Source organism: Ochotona princeps, chromosome 11 (assembly GCF_030435755.1).
Source record: "Ochotona princeps isolate mOchPri1 chromosome 11, mOchPri1.hap1, whole genome shotgun sequence".
Lineage (NCBI taxonomy): Eukaryota > Metazoa > Chordata > Mammalia > Lagomorpha > Ochotonidae > Ochotona > Ochotona princeps.
Window position 1 is genome coordinate 25,241,183 of NC_080842.1, and position 6,620 is coordinate 25,247,802.

Below are 6,620 nucleotides of genomic sequence, written 5' to 3' on the forward strand. Positions count from 1 at the left end.
TGTCTTTGACCCAGCCAGGCCTGCCCAGGCCTGCCCAGGTCTGCCCAGCCCAGCAGTTCAGTGCATTTGAAGAGAGTGGAGAGCCTATTCTCTGCCTCTGAAGAATCTAAGGACCAGAGGGCTGCTGGTAGCAGCTCCATTTGTCTCCTGTGAAGTGCTACACTGGCGGCTCCAGGCGCTTTGTTAAGATCAGCTGGAGAAAAACAGCAGCGGTTGTTTGCAGGACTGGCTGCCTGGAAACTCCATACCTTCTGGCCATTCCACACCCCTTCTCTGTGACTGCTCCTCTTCCCTTAACACCAGGTACCAAGAAACTGACCAGCAGGCAGTACGTCTCAAACAACCTAAACACTCAAAAGAATGATAAAATGATGGGCATGACTTGTTACAATTGCGGAGAAGAGCTGTTGAAGAGCAGAAAGGACAGGGTCAAAGACCCCGGAAGTCACAGGATGTATATTCCCTTCCTCCCCTCTCCGACCAGAAGACACTCTAACCCTATCTGCCGAGCATCTTGTCACTTCTCCATTGTCAGGATGCTTACTCGTCTTGACAAATGCTTACTAGCTGCACATGCACACATGCCCATGATAGGACTTCCATTATAAATTTTACGGCTCTATCAGTACACTGTTCTTTGGGTTTTTATGAATATTTTTGAAATTTTTTCTCGATAAAAATTAGAAAATAAAATTCCCATTCTCTGGACTTTTCAAATCTGTGGCCTCTAATTTTCCCTCCATCTGGGGCACCTTCCAGGTCCTGTCCAGTTTCACCCTGTCTCTTCCTCCAATATCAAAATCTCAGATTTTGTCACAATGTCTAGGCTTTGTATATTTTACATCAACCTCCTTTGCTTCGTAAGAAGTCTTCACATTTGGGGCCAGCACAATGGCTCAATTGGCTAATTCTCTGCCAACAAGCACTGACACCCCCATGGGCACTGCTTCACAACCCAGCTTCTCCACTTCCCATCCAGCTTTCGGCTTGTGGCCTGGGAAAGCAGTCAAGGACGGCCCAAAGCCTTGGGACCCTGCACCCTTATGGGAAACCCCAAGGGCGCTCCTGGCTTCAGCTCAATTGTGGCCATTACAACCATCTGGGGAGAGAAACAGCAGATGGAAGATCTGTCTCTCCTCCCTGTAAATCTGCCTTTCCAATATAAATAAATAACTCCTTTTAAAAAAAAAGTCTTCCCATTTTATCTCTAACTATGACATAGAGGTGTTGAGTCTTTCTAAATGGATTTCAGGTAAGTAAATAAGAGGGGAGTGGAGAGAGACTAGGCTGAGAGTTGTCTTCCCAGAGACCCCTCCAGCATCACGTCAAGGTCTTGTCCACCGGCTGACATTCACACTGGGACAATGTGCTGTTTTCATGACCCACATCTCCAACAGTCCTGCATTAACTGGCCGCTGCTCACCCCTCACTGCCTCACAGACCATGAGTTAAGGGAAGCTATTGTCCCAGGGTTTACTGGACCAGCCCACTGGGCAGCCTTTTTAGCATGCAAATTTCTGGGCACACGGTCAGCAACACCCTGAGGGCTCAGAAGCTTATAGCAAACAGTGATGTGTGCTGTGTTGTCACAGCAAAGCACTTCTCTCCTACCTTCTCTCCCCATCACCTACTCAACATCCCTGCCTCCCAAGTTCATTATCCATGCAGCTTGACCTGGACCCTTCATTGCAAGGGGCACAGTTCTCCCGGAAGCCGCTGATGCACTAGCCACAGAGGGTTCAGATGAAAATGGAGTTCGGGCAGATAGTCTAAAGTCCAGAGGTTTGGGGGCTGGTTTTTGTTTTGTTTTGTTTTGTTTGTCTTCTATTTTAAAATTGGAAAAAAAAATTGCTCATCTCTTTCTCACATCGTTAAAATACATCTTTATAAGCCACCTTCGCTATGGCTTAAAATGTATGTTCTGTTAGAATGCTCTTATTGTAGGTGCTCTTTGAAAAGGGGCTTTGTGAAAGCATATTTCAGTCTAAATATACCAATACTTTCCTTTAGGAAGTCACCACTCCCTTCCCTTACATATCTGAGGAAATACTGCAGATCTAACTGCTATGATGTCAAGACAAAAAGGAAAGCCCAGCCAGCAAACAGCGCTCCGCCCTCGTTGCTATGGGCGCCGACAGAGCCAATGCCAAAGCCAAGGCAGGTGGGTGGGGCCCTCTTTTCCTCCTGGTCACACAGGCCCTTCCACCGGTTTACTGTAACACAAGACTGGATGAAAGTCAACAAAAGACCTTTTCATTCCGAGGCCGTTCAAAACACGCGACTTGGGCCTGAGGTTGAGAACCTCCTCCAATGGAGGAGAGCAAGGCATTGGAACCCTTCGGAACGATCCTGCTTGTGAGAAGTCTGAACCGCAGTGTGGTCCGGCCAGCTTCCGTGGGGACCACGCCTCTGCCCCGACTGTTCCCTGTCGCGACCTGTTTGGATTATGGGATTACCACGGCCACGGCCTCAAGATGAAGCTTTGAAGGAGCAACAATTGTTCCTCCTATTCTTCAGTGGATTTCAAAGAATTAAAAAGCACGTTAGAAAGACGTGTCTCAGGATTCATGCTACTAAGGCCACAGGTCCATACCCAACTTTACTCTGACTGTTAAAGGCTCAAGTCCACGCAGGCATTTACAAGAGGCCAGCTGAACTCACAGGACTCAGCAAGTGCGCTGAACACGTGTATATATATTTAAACATATATATATTATTTTTTAAAATAAAAATTTATATTTTATCTCTTTTTAAAATTTATTTCTTTTCCTTGATAGAGAGAGAGGAAGAGATAGAGAGAGGGGTCTTCCATTCATTGGTCCACCCTTCAGATGGCCAGAGTTGAGTCTGATCCTAGGAACCAGGAACTTCCTGCTGGTCTCCCATGTGAGTGCAGGGGCCCAAGTTCTTGAGCCATCCTCTGCTGCTTTCCCCAGGCCATTAACAGGGAGATAGATCAAAAGTGGAGCAGCCAGGACTAGAGCTGGAACCCATATGGGATGATGGCACCACAAGGAGAGGATTAGCTTGCTATGCCACTGCACTGGCCCCGCATATTATCTCTTAAAAGAAAAGAGTAGCAATGCACTATATTACCAAAATCTGTGATGGCAGCTGAGCAGCAGGTTCAGCTTTGAGGTGAGCGTGTAGGGAATGCAGTGTGCAGAATCAATGAGCTAGCCATCTGTGCCATGGACTTTTTGTTTTGTTTTGTTTTCGTGGACTTTAACTACAAACAGCCTTGAGCCAGGCTCTAGCACTTTTAGGTATGGGATTCAGATCAGAATGCTTAATCTGTTTCCACCTTAATCTCCTTGTTTGTACAAAGGGAATAGAGTCTTAGTGCAAGAGTCTTAGTTCATTTTCTGTGGCTATAACAGACCTGGCACTACAGAAAATGTAGAGGAAAGAGTTTCATTCCTGTTCAAGGTTCTGCAAGTTCACATACATGGTGTCTGTATATGCTCAGCTTCTGATGGGTGCCTCCTCGTGGCAGAAAGTGGAATGGCAAGTTAATGCAGGTAGAAGGGGAGTTGGGAACAAAGACTAAACCTGGGGTGGCCGGTTTCAACAAGTAAAGATCATTCTTTTCGGGAGGGGCCCCTGCAGTCCATATCATTACAGTGGCAATTATGTAAGCTTGGATTGGGAACCACCACAGCCAAACCATCACAGTGTTAATCCCAGAAGGTTGTAAGGTACACACGCACATACGGACGCTCACTGATTGACTGATTGTCTATTTGCTCACTAGAATGTAAACCCTGTGACAGCAGGAATTATTGACTCTTTGCTGCATGGTGGCTCTGTCCTGAATCAACTGAGCTGATAGGGGGAATCCCATTCCCAGCACTCCTCGCTGTGTGTTTCTGGGTCAGGAGTGGGCCACAGAGAATTTAGTGTCACATGTGGAAGACAAAAGCCAGGCCTCTGCCCTGCCTTTAGGCTCCGAAGGTCAGGGTAGGCTGCAGGCGGTGCCTGCCCCCCACACATGCCGCTGACCTGCGGGTGCCCCCTGCTTCGTGGCCGCAACCAGACTGGCTCTTCCATCTTTTGTTCCCACCATTCTTCTGTTCACAGTCAGGTGCACAGGCAGCTCCTCCAAGCTGTCTTATCACAGAACCATGAGTTCCTGTGTTCTCGTGGGTACCAGTGATCCCTGTGGGCGCCAGTGTGTCCTCACAGGTGAGCCTGCTTTCCTTCCTCCATGCTGGTCCACACAGCCCAGGAAGACACCATTGCCAGCTGGAACAACAGCCTTGGGTAGAGACCTCGTGGAGCTCCCCCACCTGCCTGAAGCCTGAGACCTAAAAGAAATTCCTTGTTCCATGTCCTTGACCTCCATGGAAATCGACACTGGGAATAAGAGAAAGAGAAAATGAAATAGCAAGGGCAAAGCTTCCAGGCTAAATAAACAGAAGATTGGGGCAAACTAGTACCAGCTTCAAACATATTCAGTGTGTACAAATGAATGAAAAGGAACCCATTTTCACCCAGCCACTGTGGAGCTAACCTTATACTAATTCCAAGTACACACATCTTGAACCAGTTTTTCTCAGCCGTGTGCGTCTTTCGCATTGGTCACATATTTTTGCCTACTGAAGGCTGCAAAATGCTTAATTTTAATGAGAGTCTAATTAAATCAGCCTTTTGAGTGCAATAACCTCATTCCTCAATTGTTCTCGCTTATTTGGAGCTGGTCCTTTGGCTCGAGTACAACCAGACACGATTTTCCCCAGTTTTAAGCGCTGAGGGGTCTACCTGCTTTTCAGAGTGCAATTTATGACCCTGAGTTTCCTAACCTTGTGTCGTGGGGACACTTGAACTTCTTCATTAGCACTTTGGCTTCAGTTAGCACAGTTGGGGCTAGAACCTATGAGATCACACGAGTCAATAGAAGACGAAGAGGACCAGTCAGAGGCTTCCGAACTCGGTGCCAGCAGTGAGGACGTCAGTCTCCTCCTCGCTCCTGTTGCCAGAAACACCACCGTCCGCAGGAATGCCAGGAAAAAAATCTCTCAAATAGAGTCAGCCATCTGAGCTTTTCATTTTAAGGTAGATTTGGTCCTACTTTGCTCTTCAGATTCTTAACTCCTCCTTACTTAAAAAATATACACATAAACTTTCCTTTTTCCAACAATGCCTTCCTACACGAAGTTTAAATCCTATACCCTGTAAAACCAACCAATGGATCAAATTGTTACATTGACAGCTATTGAAGTTTTCTATTTTCCCACATATAAATTAAGAAATATGATTGTTTTTAACCACTGTACTAACATGAATGGTTTTGAACACACAATCTGCAAGTTAATTAACGATCTTTCATTGATTCGTGCCATTGTAGTCATTTAAAAAAATTTTTTTTTGGAAAGTCAGATATACAGAGACGAAGAGAGACAGAGAGGAAGATCTTCCGTCCACTATTCACTTCTCAAGTGACTGCAACTGCCTGAGCTGAGCCAATCCAAAGCCAGGAGCCAGGAGTCTCCCACACGGGTGCAGGCTCCCAAGGCTAAGGACTGATTTTCCAGACGATAAGCAGGGAGCTGGATGGGAAGCAGGGCCATCGAGGCTAGAACTGGTGCCCATATGCCATCCTGGCATATGCAAGGAGAGGACATTAACCGCTACACTATGGCACCAGGCCCCAGTGTAGTTAATTTTAAAACTGGTTTTTTTTTTTCTCAGTATCAAAAAAGAAGTATGGTCATTTTGTATACAAGTTTGAATAGTACAAAATTCTAATTAGCTGGAATTTACCCCCCTTAAAACAAGTGCAGGGCCCGGCGGTGTGGCCTAGCGGCTAAAGTCCTCGCCTTGAACGCCCCAGGATCCCATATGGGCACCGGTTCTAATCCCGGCAGCTCCACTTCCCATCCACCTCCCTGCTTGGGGCCTGGGAAAGCAGTCGAGGACGGCCCAAAGCTTTGGGACCCTGCACCCGCATGGGAGACCCGGAGGAGGTTCCTGGTTCCCGGCTTTGGATCGGTGCGCACCGGCCCGTTGCACTCACTTGGGGAGTGAATCATTGGACGGAAGATCTTCCTCTCTGTCTCTCCTCCTCTCTGTATATCTGACTTTGTAATAAAATAAATAAATCTTTAAAAAAAAACAAATGCAAAACATCCATTTGGGGGTCTTATGGGGAGTGTATAGATTGGGGTTAACTTATTTTGGTGAAAAAATAGTGTCTTCATGCAACAATCTGAATTATAAAAAATGATTCATATATTTGAATTTTCTTTGCACCAAAATACTCTCACAGTTCTAATTACATTTTCCACGATCTTCATGGAGTATCCTTTGTGTGTGTACATGTTTCACCATTAGCCAAAGAAACCTTCATTTTCTTTTATAAACTGACAATCTTTATAGTAAATCTCAATGTACAGCCAACATCATTTATAATAATCTCTCATATACTCAAGTCACAAAATGTTTAAAAGAGTCATACTCTTGAACCACCCCATGATGTCTATAATGCAATGGCAATTTTTATTTAAAAAAAAAAAAAGACTAGAAGAATCTTACAAAAATATGCAATGCTTTGTACTTCTAAAGATTTTCGGTATTTTTTTTAGAAATCATTCATAATAAAATTTAAAAAGCTACTTTTT